The 17,500-nt window shown below is 36.2% G+C and overlaps 1 long non-coding RNA gene across 2 annotated transcripts in view; it reads left to right on the forward strand.

Annotated features, from left to right (window-relative positions):
* LOC137496855 (uncharacterized) overlaps positions 1–17,500 on the forward strand; it is a 167,440-nt gene that overhangs the window by 12,264 nt on the left and 137,676 nt on the right. For both annotated transcript variants that reach the window (XR_015504644.1, XR_015504643.1), the window contains exons 3-4: positions 7,571–7,681; positions 14,979–15,118. This is a non-coding gene — a long non-coding RNA (uncharacterized LOC137496855). The remainder of the gene's footprint in view (positions 1–7,570; positions 7,682–14,978; positions 15,119–17,500) is intronic.

The raw sequence follows: 17,500 nt of genomic DNA on the forward strand, positions 1-17,500 counted from the left end.
GGTTAGCACTGTTGCCTCAAAGCAAGAAGGTGGCTGGTTCGAGTCCCGGCTGAGTCTGGTTTTCCCCACAGTCCAAACACATGCACTATAGGAATTAAATGAACTTAGTTGGCCGTAATGTGTGTGTGTGAGTGTGTATGGCTGTTTCCCAGTACTGGATTGCAGCTGGATGGGCATTCGCTGTGTAAAACACATGCTGGATAAGTTGGCGGTTCATTCCGCAGTGAAGCAAAATGAATGAATGAGGGAATATTAAATGTGGTTTTGCTGTGAAATGTGACACTTTGACCGAGACGCATCCATTTTGCTTGTTTCTTTACTGTTGAGGCAAAAGTCTAGACAAGTAATGAGAAATACGTCGCTGTACATTTGCTAAATGATATCCCATTTTTCTTGGATGCAAATGTTTGATTTGTAATCAGAATGCAGGACGCATTTCAGCCCTTTGTGTTGCTGGTATGTTAGTTTAATCAAAATCAATATCTTATTTTACAAAACACATCTGACCTAAATCCTACAAGACTTTATAATTTAATTAAATATTCCTGCAATCAGGACAATTTGGCCAAAAAAAAAATGCAGTGCAGTGTAATGAGAAGGCATACTGATGCAGGAGTGGAATTATTTCTGTTGAACTAATTAATCTTTCTGATGAAATTATTTTCTCTAAGGCAGGCCAGTTAATTATTTTCTACCACGGTCCTAATGATCAAATCACAGACTAAGAAAAATAACATAAACAGAAAGATATTAATAACAACACAAACATACATAGACATATGCATATATAATGAATATTTAAAGTTAACTAACTAAATAATTAAATGAATCGCTATGAAAATTAATTCATTATAGCAACAGTAAATGAACAGATTCCAAAAATATTTAGATTTTTTTTAGTGCTGGGCAAAGATTAAGCGCAATTAATCACATCCAAAATTAAAGTTTGTTTTGACATATATATATATATATATATATATATATATATATATATATATATATATATATATATATATATATATATATATATATATATATATATATATATATATATATGCCATTCATTAATTTTCCTTCGGCTTAGTCTCCGATTTATCAGGTAAATCACTAACCATTCCAGCATATGTTTACACAGCAGATGCCCTTCCAGCCGCAACCCAGTACTGGGAAACACCCATACACTTTCACATTCATACACACACACACACTCATACACTATGGCCATAGCAGTTCACCCATAGCACATGTGTTTGGAAATCGGAGCACCTGGAGGTAACCCACACCAACACAGGACAACATGCAAACTCCACACAGAAATGCCAACTGACCCAGGGCTTGAACCAGCGACCTTCTTGCTGTGAGGCGAAAGTGCTAACCATATATATATATATATATATATATATATATATATATATATATATATATATATATATATATATATATATATATATATATTTATAAAAATATAAATAATATATTTAAACATATATGAAAAAAAATGTTGATTAAATAGATGCATGCACGTGTGTGTTTATATATAGTCCTACATAATAAATATGCTTAGTTAACACTAAAGTCAAAACAAACTTTTTCATGATAAGATTAATCACATTTTTTTTTGCACAGCACTCAATTTTAATAGACAACTAAGGTAAGCAGCAATATAAATACCACTATATAATAATATAAGTATTCATATTATTATATAGTGGTATATAATTTATAACAAAATAATAATAGTATTTTGCATATAAATTATTTATCATTCATTATTAAAACTAAAACAATTTTATTTATTATTTTTTATTATTTTATTTAATAAAAACATTTTTTATTTGATTTTACTGATTGATTTTTATAATTTTTTAATACACTTCTGCACAGCACTATTTTTTTGATGGGTAACTAAGGTAAGCAGCAATATAAAAAACACTAAAATAATAATAATAATAACAACATTTTTATGTAGATAATTAATCATTTAGGGCGGTGCGGTAGCTCAGTGGTTAGTACAGTCACTTCACTGCAGGAAGTCTCGCCTGGACCAGTTGGCATTTCTGAGTGGAGTTTGCATGTTCTCCTTGTGTTAGCGTGGGGGTGCTCCAGTTTCCCCCTCAATCCAAACACATGCGCTATAGGGAAATTGGGTAAGCTAAATTGTCCGTAGTGTGTGTGTATAAATAAGAATGTATGGGTGTTTTCCAGTGATGGGTTGCAGCTGGAAGGGTATCCTCTGCATAAAACACTTGCTGGATAAGTTGGCGGTTCATTTTGCTGTGGTGATCCTGGATTAATAAAGAGACTAAGCTGAAAGAAAATGAATGACTGAATTTTAATCATTCATTATTAAAAATAAACAACAATTTTTAGTTTTATTTAATTTAATCAAAATTGTTAATTAAATTGTATTGTTTATTTTGGGATTAGTGTTGTTCCTGACAGCTTTCTCTCTCTCTCTTTCTCTCTCGGGGCTGCTGGGTAAATGGCACTTGAAAGCAGTTCAGTAACACAAAACATTTTGACATTTAGAAGTGTGTGAACAAGAGCCCCGAGGCATCAGACACACTTAACACACCAGTGTTTTCATGGTGCGAATCAATGACAGCAGTCAGAGAGCACATGATTCCAGCACACAGTCTGAATCCAAGAAACACCACCATTCACACTGTTAAAAGCCATTAGTTATTTACTTAAAGTGAGTAAACCCATCGTAACTGGAACTTTTAAGTTGACTTAACTTTTTATCTTTATGCACATAGTTTATTTACTTTATCATTTTAAGGCAAGTCAACTGATCACTTTAAAAGCATTGGGATTTCACATTTTTTTTAAAAAGGCACCTATGGTGAAAAATCTACTTTTCAAGCTGTTTGGTAAAGTGTATAGACCGTCATATTGGGGTGATATAAATACACCCAGTCCTTCAATTTAACAACATAAAAACAGTGGACCAATTGGAGTGGTTTTCAGATCGACCGAAACTTGACTGCGGTCCCCCCGCTTAACAAATTGATTGACAGCTGCGCGCATTAACATGTCCCGGTAGTCACGTGTATAATCATGTCAACAAGACCAGACATGCGCAAAGCAATCGGGAAAAGGCCTGTTCAGTTCACTAGGATCATCAATCATCATCAGATGTGATCAAGAGTGAGTTTCACATGTTTAAAATGTTTTAAAACAGTGCACGTGTGTAATGAAGGACAGCGATTCACTTCAGGTTTACTCCATCAACACAGCTGCGTGTCAGAACAATTATAAAGGAAGACGCTTCAATCCCGGTTTGTGGACGTTAAATCAGGTTTATTTTGTACATTAACATAACAGATATCCACACAGGAGTGGAAATTAAGCCGCATCCTGTCACATATGCGTGCAAAAACAAAAGCTAAGCGCGCTCTGTCTGTCTGTGTGTGTGCGCGTGTGTATCTGTCTGTGTGTGTGTGTGTGCGCACATGAACTTTGTAACGATATTGTGTGTGCCTAATCAATGCAACTGCACAACAAATACTCATTGGTAAAGTTCTTACTGTAGTATTTCTCACAAACGCTACATGAGATCTTCTTCCTTTAGGTCTGTCTGTTGTCTGACGCAGCCGAGGGAGCAGATTAAGGCACGCAGAAAGGCACGTAGAAACAGTAGGCGGGAAGGACTTGCCTTAAAGGCGCAGTACGACAAAACAACCCCTGCTGTAAAAATGTATAAAACAGGATCTTGTAAAACGTATAATGAAAAATCTGATGGGTGTTTTGAGCTGAAACTTTACAGACACATTCTAGAGACGCAAAACACTTATATTAAATCTGAAGAAAGGGGTTCTCCTTTTAGTCAACTAGTCACTTTAAAAGCAACAGCTGTACTCACTTTGTGAAGTTTATTTATAAACAAATTTGGAGAGGATCACGTGCTTATGATTGTTCACAGCTGTTCCAACTTTAGCTAATGACTAATTATCCTATCAGACGATCCTTAACTCACTATAAACAACCAGACTTTTCTCATCGCAATATCTTCAAGATATCATTCTTTTCTTGAAGAAACCCCCCCACCCAACCCTACTTTCCCACCTTACAAACGGGCGACATGGTGGCCAGTGATTATCGCTGTTGCCTCACAGCAAGAATGCCTCTGGTTTAAATCCCTTCCAAACCAGGCAACATTTCTGTGCGGAGTTTTGCTTGTGCTCGCGTGGATTTTCCCACAGTTCAAAAACAAGCACCCTAAACAATTAATCCAAAATTTTTTAGCCAAGCTCTGAGTACACCTCTTCTCAGCATCCATATCTGGCACTTAGCTACAATAAGCAGAAGGGGGAGTCATCGAGATCTACCTGAGCTCAAACTCCCCTCTCACCCTGCAACAGGAGGGAGGCCAGGGCTCGAGGATCTTATAAGCTCAGGGCTCTCTCCCGAGATACCACGCCAAACCAGCTTTACTATCAATCATCAGCTAAGTGTGAACTCTTGAAATTGCTGCAATCAAATATGGGTAATGTGTATGATGCAGCATAGCGTGAACTGATATAACATGAGAACTGCAGAGTCGAGCATTTTTAATTAGGTCCTCACTCCATTCAGCTCATTTTAGCCAAAGACGCTGCTGTTGGCATTAAAAGCAGTGTGGTGTATAATAAATGTTAAGTTTTCTATTTTCGAATTTGGCATTCTACTGCACAACACAACATGTTTACTATTGCAGCCGGTCTCTTTTTGCAACCCTTGTGACGTCATGTGTGACGTAGGTTGGTACTTCGTCTATAAGTTAAAGGAATTGATTTTACAGTGAAGTACAAAAGCCTGATGTTTCAATATATTGTGTCAAATTATTAAAATGTAAATTAAGCTCGCTTTGTTGAACGGAAGAGTTGAATTTTCGACATCAGATGTCAACAGAGCAGTGAACAAGGTAAAAATGTGTAACCATTCAAGAGTTCACACTTAGCTGATAATCAATAAAGCATATTTGGCACGCTGTCCTGGGAGAGAGCCCTGAGCTCGTAATATCCTCGAGTCCGGGGCTCCCTCTCGTTAGAAGGGCAAGGGGAGTTCGAGCTCAGGTAGGTCTCAAGAACTCCGCTGCTTGTCATCGTGAGAAGTGTAAACTCAGGTTGTATTGGGTGATCATTTGTTTTAGTCGATTGGCTATGGTTTATGTTTTTGGACGGTGGGAGGAAACCGGGGAACCCGGGGGGAACCCACCCGAACATGGGGAGAACATGTAAACTCCGCACAGAAACACCAACCGGCCCGATAGGTTGGACCGGCAGTGTTCTTGCTGTGAGGCAACAGTGCTAGCCTGAAAAACTCAGATTATTTATAATGCTTCCGTAATCCTCTAATAGGGCTGATCACGGAGCTAATAAGGAACCAGCCATGTTGATCATAAGCACGTGATCCTCTCGAAATTAGTTTATGAATAAACCGCACTAAATATACAAAAACAAAACAGTGAACTAACATGAACAGTGATCACTAAAATGAAAACAAATCAAGCAATCATACATCATACTGTTTATTTGGGTTTGTGTTTACGTGTTAGAATGGAGGACCAGCACACAGCAGCTAATGACTCTGATCTTTGGGTTAATGACAGATTAATGCTGGTTTAATGAGGGTCAGTGGTTTAACCATCACACCTACACTCTCAGAAATAAAGGTCTGAGTGGTGTCACGGGGGCAGTACCTGTTCAGAAGGTACAGATTTATACCTAAATATGTCCATAGTGGTACTTGCATTATGCTACCCAAATATACCTATGGGGTATCATTGTATACCCTTCAGGTACAAACTGCCCCCTTTACTTCTGAGATGCTTCAGAATCAGATCTCTGAATGTCGGAGCTGTGAAGTTTATATATGTGAGTAAATTGAGCTCTTATATGACTGACGTGATTGACACACACACACAAACACACACTCACAGTCTGTGCCGGCGGTTTCTCTCATTAATTCATACACAGCGATGCGTGTACGGCGTGATAGACCAGTAATCACACAGACACGACTGAATTCTGTCAACAACTGCCAAAGCATCTGTCTCCGTGTGTGAGTCTGTGTGTGTGTGAGTGTGTGTCTCACAGCAATACTCTGATACTGTACATTCCTTGTTATTTAAGGTTCACTGGCTTTTACTTGTAGGTCTTCAGATGATGATGTTATTTCTGGAATTATATTTCTGACTTTATTTATGTTCAGAAAACATGGTGACGGAATCGCTGTCAGAGAAGCTGCTGTTCTTTATTTATTTCAAAGTCAAAGTCATTTATAATTATATGTGCAAGTGCTGTGTATTAAACTTTAGTGTTTGTCCACAGAAAATAGACTGAATACAACAGACAGTATTGTGTACAAATATATGCATTTATGGAGAGACTGAAGACATGATTTATTGTTATTATTATTATTATTATTAATTTATTCATTCATTCATTTTCTTTTCAGCTTAGTCCCTTTATTAATTAGGGGTCACCACAGCGGAATGAACCGCTAACTTATCCAGCATATGTTTTTGCAACACAATCTCACGGCAATTCGTTACTTTTTGATTTAGTGGTTTAAGGTGTGGTCACTAGAGTTTGTGTGTACGAAATTCTGTTGTACGGCGGTGCGGTCACTAGAGTTTGTGTGTGCGAAATTCTGTCTTACGGCGTTGCGAAAATAAACAAGATTATTAGGCATTAAATGGCGAGCGATTGCTCCATGTTTGAAATTTCTATCCAGAGACGTCATGTTTTGATCTTCGATTGGTCTCACACAGTCATGTGATGCGATTTTACAGGTCAGAGTTCACCAAGCTTGAACTTTGTACCACTGCAACCTGCGAAACTTAACGCATGACCCTGCGTTTCCGGTCTAACGCATTCGCGTGCGTATGAATGGAAGTCTATGGGAGGAAAAGCCCAGTGTGACCGCAGCTTAATTTGTATGAATTCATACAATCCAATTTGTATAATTTAGTACTATTTGCTCATCTTCCAATGACGGTTAGGTTTAGGGGTGGGGTTGGGTGCCACACCTCCTTTTTAAAACCGTACATTTTCGTAAGACTGAACTCGTATGAATTTATATAAATTAGCCACTAAACTAAAAAAACGTAAAATACTTACGTTTTACACAGCAGTTGCCCTTGCAGACACAACCCATCTCTGGGAAACATCCATACACACACTCATACACTACGGACAATTTAGTTTACCCAATTCACCTGTACCACATGTCTTTGAACTGTGGGGGAATCCGGAGCACACGGAAGAAACCCACGCAAACGCGAGGAGAACATGCAAACTCCACATAGAAACGTCAGCTGATCCAGCCTGTCACGCTGGTAGACAAGGAAGGTTATCTTTTCACAGTTGTATTGAAAACAAAAGGTCACTTAATCAAAGTGTGGAATCGAAGGAGTGGCATTGATGCTGTAGCGTTCTTCTTTAACAGCACAGCAAATGTAAACATGTAGTTTGTTCATGGGAACATCAGCGGGTGAGTATACAGACACACAGTTTATCTAGTTGATAGCAAATCTTCTAGTAAACACTGTATAAGTGTAAGCTTTCTCCTTTCTCCTCCTCAGTGTGAAGGACTCGAGGTCTCATAAGGAACATTCATGGAAGAAGAGGAGAAAAGAAGGCGCAACAATGACGATGATCAGACTTCAATACTGGCTAAAGACTGAGAAGAGAAGGTAGGTATTTATAGTGTTCTTGGGTGAAGGGGAACAGGTGCAAGTAATTAGAATGCTGATGAGAGTTCACAGGATTGGATGCAGGTGTTTTGTGAGGGAGAGCGATGATTGGGTGAGCAAGAAACAAGCCGGGGATGTGACACAGCCGAGGGTCGAACCACAGCCTTCTTGCTGTGAGGTGACAGCACTACCTACTGCGCCACCGCGTTGCCCCATTATCATTAATATTAATTATAATAATAATAGTATTAATAATAATAGTTGTTGTTATTGTTTTATTTTGTTTTGTTATATTTAATTTAATTTTGTTTTATTTAATTAATTCTATTTTGTTTTATTTTTATTATTATTATTATTCAGATTAAGCAGTGTCCCGAATAGTTTAAGAAAAGCAATTAAACTTGTAAATATACATTTATAAAAAAAACACTAATAAAAATAGAATATATTTAGATATAATATATACATAAAATATTAACAAAAAAAATATATAAAAACAAATTGAAAAAAAAACATGATAATCTTTATTTACTTTCTGGAAAACAATACTGAGATACAATGAGAATACATTGAAACAAAAATAACCAAAGCTACTTCAAATATTATCATCATAATATTCTATTATAACACTATAGATGCCGCACAGCAAGAAGATCGCTGGTTCGAGCCTCGGCTGGGTCAGTTGGCATTTCTGTGTGGAGTTTGCATTGCATTGAATTGTATACATCCAGCCATACATACACAACCCATAACATCCACTATCCTCTCTCAAAATTAAAATAAATAAATATTGAAATTAGAAATACTATTATTAATAAATACATGTTTTTCTTTTATTACAATCTAACAGAAGAGCGGTAGAACTAGCATAACAATTTGTTCTCGCTTTGTGTAAGTAATGATTTGCATTTTGCTTCATTTTACTACTACATAATAATAGTATTAATAATAATTGTTGTTGTTATTGTTTTATTTTGTTTTGTTTTATTTAATTTAATTTTGTCTTATTTAATTTATTCTATTTTGTTTTATTTTTATTATTATTATTTTTATTCAGATTAAGCAGTGTCCCAAATAGTTTAAGAAAAGCAATTAAAATTGTAAATATACATTTATTCAAAAAGTTAGATATATAAATAATATATTAACAATAAAATATTAACAATAAAAAATAAAAAAAACAATAAAAAATAAAATATTTATCTAAAAAACATGATAATCTTTATTTACTTTCTGGAAAGCAATACTGAGATACAATGAGAATACATTGAAACAAAAATAATCCACAAAATATTCAACAAAACTACTTCAAATATTATAGTTATAATATTCTATTATAATATTACCTATAGACAGTGCACAGCAAAAGGGTTGCTGGTTCGAGCCTCGGCTGAGTCAGTTGGCATTTCTGTGTGGAGTTTGCATTGCATTGAATATCACCTACAATATACCTATGCACATACAATATATATAGTATTTATACATCCAGCCATACATACACAGCCCATAACATCCACCATCCTCTCTCAAAATTAAAATAAATAAATATTGAAATTAGAAATACTATTATTAATAAATACATGTATTTTTTTCATTACAATCTAATAGAAGAGCGGTAGAACCAGCATAACAATTTGTTCTCGCTTTGTGTAAGTAATGATTTGCATTTTGCTTCATTTTACTACATTAATAATATATAGAATAATGCACAGGGACCATTTTATTAGTAAATACAACTTATTGCATGCAACCAAAATTAACCTTACATGCTATGGAGAGCAAGATTCCCTAGACCTCAGTCCTGATGTGCGTTTTGAAGATTTCAGAGGTCAGTTTTGGGGTCGATGGAGGCGTCCGTGTGGAAAGTCACATGATGATTGTGTCCGTGTTAAGCTGAAAACACGCCAAACTTCATTAGTGCACAGAACTGATAACGAAGAGAACGCAATTATGGTTCATTCCAGTCAACCAGTTCTTTTAAACTACACAATTGTCATGAACAAACCATATACAACAACAATACAAACTTTTAAAAACTTTAAACTGCACAACTGCATTATCACCAAGATATTTCTAAAGTATGTCCTAATTAATTCCAACAGTTCCAGTTTTTTTGGATTGCTTAAACACGTTTTTTAAACAGGGCCCGTGTTTTCAAAACAGTCCACGCAATTGGCACAACCACAAACCCAATTAGCAAAACACTACACACTGTAAAAAATTGTATGTGCTATTTACTTTAAAAAAATTGTGGTAACACAATTGCACGCTTTATTTTTAAGTAGTTTGATTTTTTTAGCAAAAAACACTTGAATGAATCATGTGAAAATTACTAGTTTTTTGAGTGATAAATGAATTTAATATTATTAGTGGAATGTGCTTTTATAATCTAACCAAATAAACCACCATTTGGACATTATTTTTAATGATCACATCATTTTTTTATGAAAATTACAAGCCTCAAGATTCATTTTTTACAGTGCAGATCATTTGCATACTTAAACCCTTTTGTAAAAATTATACACTTCTGTTTAAAAAACACAATTTATACCATAAAAAACACACATTTCACATTTACTATACTCTGTTTGCACGAGTTACACTCTGCTGTGATAAACCTAAAACATTTTAGCACTTCTACTTCCCTATGATTAGAGTAGGCTAACATCAGCAAAGTACAAATATAAAGTCAATCCACCAAACACTACACAAGACCAATGCTGCACACTGAAGAAACTTATTTCTCAACATGTCCAAAATGCTGACATAGAGATTCATGGTACTGTGTCACTTTACATATTGTACTGTAAGTTGCATTGTACTGTTACAAAAAAAAAAAAAAAAAAAAAAAAAATTGACATTGTCTCTTCGCCTAACTGGATCTGGCCGGAGAAATTCATCAACATCGCAGGCAATGTTGTCATTAGCAAGACACCTTGGAAAGAAATGTCTTGAATGACAAATCCATCCATATTCCATATTCCTCCATCTGGTCACAGGCCTCCTTCATGGCTTGGATGAGGGGTACCTCAGCTTGGAGATGGAGACCATATACCTTCCACCACCATTCCCAGAAAAACTCTTCTGTAGGGTTGGGGAACGGAGAGTATGGTGGAAGATGTAGGACAATGTGGATGCTGCCAAAACTGGATCTGAACCAGCAGAGCGGTGGAAAGACTCATTGTCCCAGACAACAATGCATTGCACATGATCGATTTGATTAGCTGATTTGCTTACTCTTTCTCTGACTCTTTCCATTGTGCTTGAAGATCGATTTACTCACCTGCTGCTTTTTAAAGTGCTTAAACACCTGATTGGTGTGTCTACAATTACAGTTTTTTTGGATTGCTTAAGCACAATTTTCATAACAGCGCCCGTGTTTTCAAAACAGTACACAGAAGTAGCACAACCACACACCCAATTAGCAAAACACTACAGATCATTTGCATATTCAAACACTCTTTTAAAAACTATACACTTATGTTTAAAAACCACACTTTTTTACAATAAGAAACACACATCTCACATTTAGCTCTTTCACTTAATCATTACACAATGGACAACATAATAAAAAACACAGAACTGTGAATCAGTGCACCATTACTTGCCAGTGTAGCACATTACCAATGCACTTTGTTGTCTTTCTATTTTCTATTTGGGCTGTCAAATTTGCCTTTTTGCAAAGAATTGGATCCAGAATATTGATTGATTGATTGATTGATTTTATTTGACAATTTTACCAAAAAATATACAAACAAGTCCAGTTAGACTAATTCATACATATTTTAAAAACTGTTGAGGATAAAATACACAAAAAAATCCATTGTGGTCCTCTAAATTCTTAAAAAAATGGACGAGCAAATCATTAATGGATTGCAAACATCAACAGCTCAGCAACTCGGCACAACAAAAAATTTTTAAAACAACCACTGTTTAATTTCCCCTCTAAAAACACTCTCAATTTGAATCTCTTTAAAAATGGTGGGCAAAATATTCCAAGCAGCAGAGCTCGTACACAAAAAATAATTTCTACCTGATTCACTCTTAAATCTATATGGGTAAATATCCCTGCTGTGCGCTCTTGTAGGATGACTGTGCACCTCGCTGACTAAAACATAATAATTAAGAAAATATTTTGGGACCATTTTCTTTAAAATCGTAAAAACCGTCACTAATTTTAAAAACTTTACCCTCTTCTCAACTTTTAAAAAATTACTTTGACTATAATGTTCTTTATTTAAATGTGTCAGTGGAGGAAATTTTATAATAATTCTACACAATTTATTTTAGGCTGTCTGCAATTTATTTTTCATTTTTTTAGAAGTACCGCTGTACCAAAATGCTGCAGCACAGTCAAAGTATGGCTGCACTAATGCACTAGCTAAAGTTTTTAGAGTTTTGGTATCTAGGAGCACTGCCTGTCTTGCTAAAAACTTTATTCTAGAACAAATTTTTGAATGGACTATAACAGCCATCTTTTCACCTGTCAATATATCAATAAGAAATGATTTGATCAATATTATATTGAATTCAAACTGTGGCTAAAAACTGAAATACTGTAAAAAAAATTATAATTATAATTAAAATACTGTAAATATTATGGAAAACACTTGTAAACCAATATACAGTCAAACCTATTGGAAGTATAGGACAAAGCCACTATTGACCTCCTCCATCCATGCTGGCACAGAACAACACAAACCTTCCACCGTTTTTAATGTTTGCAGACTGATTGCTAATTGAAGACTTGTGTGAAGGAGTGTCAACCCAGTGCTTCAGTGAATTCATACTGCTCTTGGTAGTTTCTAATGGTTAGGAATAGATGGTTTCTGTTTGGTTACCAAAGCTAAAACAATCGAGTTTGGACTGCATAAATGACATCCGTGTTAACTGTTTTGAAAAAATGCTGGGGAAAATGCGTCAACCCAATGAGAAAGAGTTTACACATTTGCAAGACCTGTCTAGAGATCTACGCGGGACTAAATTTTGAATCCCGCTCCCGCCCGCACCCGCCCGCTCCCGCTTATATTAACAATTTGTTGTCCCGCTGCCCGACCCGCCCCGTTTTCTGCCCGCCGCGCCCGATCCCGCTAAAGAGCGGGGGAGAACAAAACCGAAAATCACCCAGCTATACAGTCCAGACAGCCAAGCTGTCTGTATAAACACACACACAGCACCAAACACACACACACAGACAAATCTCTCTCTCTCTCATACGCGTGCGTACACACACACACACACAAGCACCAAGCAGACACACAGGCGTTTGCTGTTATATCAACTCAAAGGCTTGTAATACCATGTATCAAGTACCAATGTAATACCAGAAGGTTTTATATAAAGGTATATAAATACTGAGTCGCGCCAGCTCCGGGCCGCAGCGCACATTACTCTCTGGCTGATTCCGGCACGGATGCGGCAGCGTCGGCTCGCTTACGGCCGCTGCATCTGGCCCGCACTAACATACACACCAGGGCCGGAGTGGGACACCTTTTCAGCCCTGGAGTTTCAAGCCTCAGACCGGCCCACCTCAGTTCACGACTGACTATATTAAAATAAGGTCATTTCCAAATCAGTTTCTAATGACACTATCACGTCTTTTTTTGAGAAAACAGCTGCTTTAGAACTTCAAATGTTCAACAACCCTAACAGAATTATATGTCTTAACAATAAAACTGAAAACAATAAGTAACTCTAACGAGGATCGAACCCGGGTCCGCAGCGTCTTAACCTAACATGCTAACCGCTGGACCACAATAACTGTGTTCTACTGTCAGACACAACTGAGTTATAATCATTAAAATAGATGAAAAGAGAAGAGTTGCGGTAAAATAATGAATAAAAAGGCTGTGGTCAAGTAAATAAATAAATTTAAAAAGTGTGACTGCTGCGAGCAACAGATTCTGCAGCTAGGGACACCGGCCCTCGCGGCCAAAAAAACGGACCGGCCCACCGGGAATTCTCCCGGTCCTCCCGATTAGCCAATCCGGGCCTGATACACACACACAAGCACCAAGCACACACACAGGCAAAGCTCTCTCTCTCTCTCTCATTCGCATAGCAATATCCGCGATATTGCTAGACATCCCGCTCCCGTCCCAAATTAAACCTGTTACCGACCGCTCCCGCGATTTATTCGAAAATTTATTCCCGCGCCGCAGAAATCTGGTCGGGTCCTGTGGTGCCCGCGGGATAGCCGCGGGAATGCAGACCTCTAGACCTGTCTTCTGCTCTGATGGGAGAGTAATAATGAAAATAAAGTGGATCCTAGTTTCTTTAACCAGGTTTAAACAAACAAGAAAAACTGTAATGCTTGCTAATTGAAGATTTGTGTGAAGGAGTGTCAACCCAGTGCTTTAGTGAATTCATACTGCTCTTGGTAGTTTCCAATGGTTAGGAATAGATGGTTTCTGTTTGGTTACCTTGGCTAAAATAATGGAGTTTGGACCGCATCAATGACATCCCTAACTGTTTTGAAAAATGTTGGAAAAAATGTGTCAACCCAATGAGAAAGAGTTTACACATTTGCAAGACATGTCTTCTGCTCTGATGACATAGTGATAATGAAAATAAAGTGGATCCTAGTTTCCTTAACCAGGTCAAAGCAAACAAGAAAAACTGTAGATGAGATCGACAGGGAGCCACTAGACGATTATTATGTTTATTAAAACAGAAGACGAGGTCTGTCATCATTCAGGACCCCCGCTGTGTGAGGAATCCCAGCTATGAGGATTTTCTGCTTCTCCTGTCAATGCACAGTTTGTTTAGTGACTGCAGCTTTAAACATTTTGTAGCCTCGCGCGCACAAAAGCCAGAGCGCTAACATCAGCGGATTAACACTGACGCTTCCTGCCCAAAATCCTCGAGTTTAAAGCGAGAGGAGTCGAGCAAACAGCTTCACTCCTCCTTTAACAATCAGCCTATTTAAGTCACCCAGCCGGCGGCTTCTGGAGGGTCATTTAAACACTAAACGCCTCTCAGGAAGTGGCCCTTCAGAAGAGAGGGACCATTCAGCCTTTATATGAAGAGTGGAGGAGGGTCTGACTACACACAGAGCAAGAGAGAGAGAGACACACAAACACACACACGCACAGACACACTGTTTAAAACATTCACTGATTGACACACACTCTGACACACAAACATATTGACACACTGACCGACACGCAGCTGATGTAGTGATCTCCCATATGTCTGGTTTGGGCTCAGCTGAGCTCTCCGCGTTCTCCAGCTGATCATCTCTTAAGCTGAAACTCTTCAGTCCTCCTTCAGGGCTGATCCTCTGTGTTGTGTGCAGGTTTGCTGAAGCTCATGAGTGGGATCAACATACAGTATGAAGAGCTGCAGTTCCTTCCGTCTCCAGCTGAGGACATGCTTTCACCAGGATCAGGGCTGTATGTGAGGAAAGCAGAGAAGATGATCCGACAATACACAAAGGCATTTCACATCACTTCTACTCCAGCTTCATACAGTCACATTTAGAAAAGAGTATTTAATTATGAATGTAGTTTTACATTTTAGAACTGATTATTTTCATTCATTCCTTTATTCTCCTGTATGTATTTATTCACAGTATGTATTTTAATGAATTGATATTTGAGTGAAGAGTTAATTTGCGAAAGCAGCAAATAAATTAAATACAAATTTCAGATGTCATGTATTTAAGTTGTGCCAAAACATAATTTAGGGAAATTTCTGAATCTGTTTTCTTTACATAAATCATAATTTTTCACACTGCAAAAAATATTTCAGCTGAAAAAAAATCTATTTATAAAAATTTAAACAATGATATCTGTTTTGCTGATGAACTTGCTTTGATGTACAATTAAAGTCAGAATTATTAGCCCCACTTTTTTTCCCCTTTATTAAATGTTTCCCAAATGATGTTTATCAGAGCAAGGAAATGTTCACAGTATGTCTGATAATATTTTTTCTTCTGGAGAAAGTCCTAATTGTTTTATTTCGGCATGAATAAAAGCAGTTTTTAATTTTTTAAACACCATTTTAAGGTCAAGATTATTAGCCTATTTAAGCTGTATTTTTTCTTAAAGTCTACAGAACAAACCATTGTTATACAATAACTTGCCTAATTACCCTAACCTGCCTAGTTAACCTAATTAACCTACTGAAGTTAAGCCTTTAAATGCCACTTTGAGCTGTGTATAAGTCGTCACCTTAGAGTTATAAGGTTCTATCTGCCATTTTTGTCAAAATTGAGGTATTGAAATATTCTTATTAAATGACAACTTATTTACATCATGGGGTGTTTTTTTATAAGTTGGTTACAATTTAAGACTTTTACTTTAAAGAAAAGCAAACATTACACACATATTGTTTGCTATGGAATGCTAAAACTTTGAAGCTCAATATCTCAAAATCATTCAGAACTCAGAGAGAACCTTATAATTCTAAGGTGACGAAGTATCTTAAAAGATATCTTGTAAATTTTATTTACTGTCATCATGACAAAGATAAAATAAATCAGTTATTAGAAATCAGATCAAACAACTATTATGTTTAAAAATGTGTTAAAATAAATCTTCTCTCTGTTAAACAAAAATTGAGGATAAAAAAATTTACAGGGGGGCTGCAATCCAGTACTGGGAAACATCTATACACTCCCATTTACACTCATACACTATGGGCAATTTAGTTTATTTAAGTCATCAATAGCGCATGTGTTTAGACTATGGAGGAAATTGGAGCACCCGGTGGAAACCCATGCCAACATGGGGAGAACATGCAAACTCCGCACAGAAATGCCAACTGACCAGCCGGGATTCAAATCAGCGACCTTGAATGTGAGGTGACAGTGTGAGGTGACACCTTGAATGTGAGGTGACTTCTTGCTGTGAGGTGACAGTGCTATAACCACTGAGCCACCGTGTCGCAAATCAATTCCAGAAAATGTTTAAAAATGGTGGTTATCTGTTTTTGCAGATTAATTCTTTCCTTATACATATTATATCACATTTAAAAAACTTTTTTATTGAATCATAAAACTGACAAGCATACAGGATTACATGATAACATATGTAACAGTCATACAAAACTTAGTGATGCAAAACATACATTAAACCAAAAAAAAAAAAAACATTCTATATGAGGGGATCCATCTCATTTAAATTATTAGATTGTACAGATATTTATTTTTTATTAGAGAGGTTTTTATAGCCTTCTTGTTTCTTGTAATTGAGGTCAAAGAATCATTTGTTACACATTATATTACTATGCTTATTTAATATATATATATATATATATATATATATATATATATATATATATATATATATATATATATATATATATATATATATATATATATATATATATATATATATACACACACACACAGTTGAAGTCAGAATTATTAGCCCCCCTGAATTATTCGCTCCCCTATTTATTTTTTTTCTCCAATTCTGTTTAATGGAGGGAAGATTGTTTCAGCACATTTCTAATCATACTAGTTTTAATAACTCATTTCTAATAACTGATTTTTTTTTATCTTTGCCATGATGACAGTAAATAATATGACTAGATATTTTCCAAGACACTTCTATACAGCTTAAAGTGACATTTAAAGGCTTAACTAGGTTAATCAGGGTAACTAGGCAGGTTAGGGTAATTTGGTTTGTTCTGTAGACTATCAAAAAAATAAATAAATTAGCTTAAAGGGGTTAATAATTTTGTCCTTAAAATGGTGTTTAAAAATTTAAAACTGCTTTTATTTTAGCCGAAAAAAGAAACTTTAGACTTTCTCCGGAAGAAAAAATATTATCAGACATACTGTGAAAATTTCCTTGCTCCGTTAAACATCAT

Source organism: Danio rerio, chromosome 12, assembly GCF_052040795.2.
Source record: "Danio rerio strain M-AB ecotype USA chromosome 12, GRCz13ab, whole genome shotgun sequence".
NCBI lineage: Eukaryota > Metazoa > Chordata > Actinopteri > Cypriniformes > Danionidae > Danio > Danio rerio.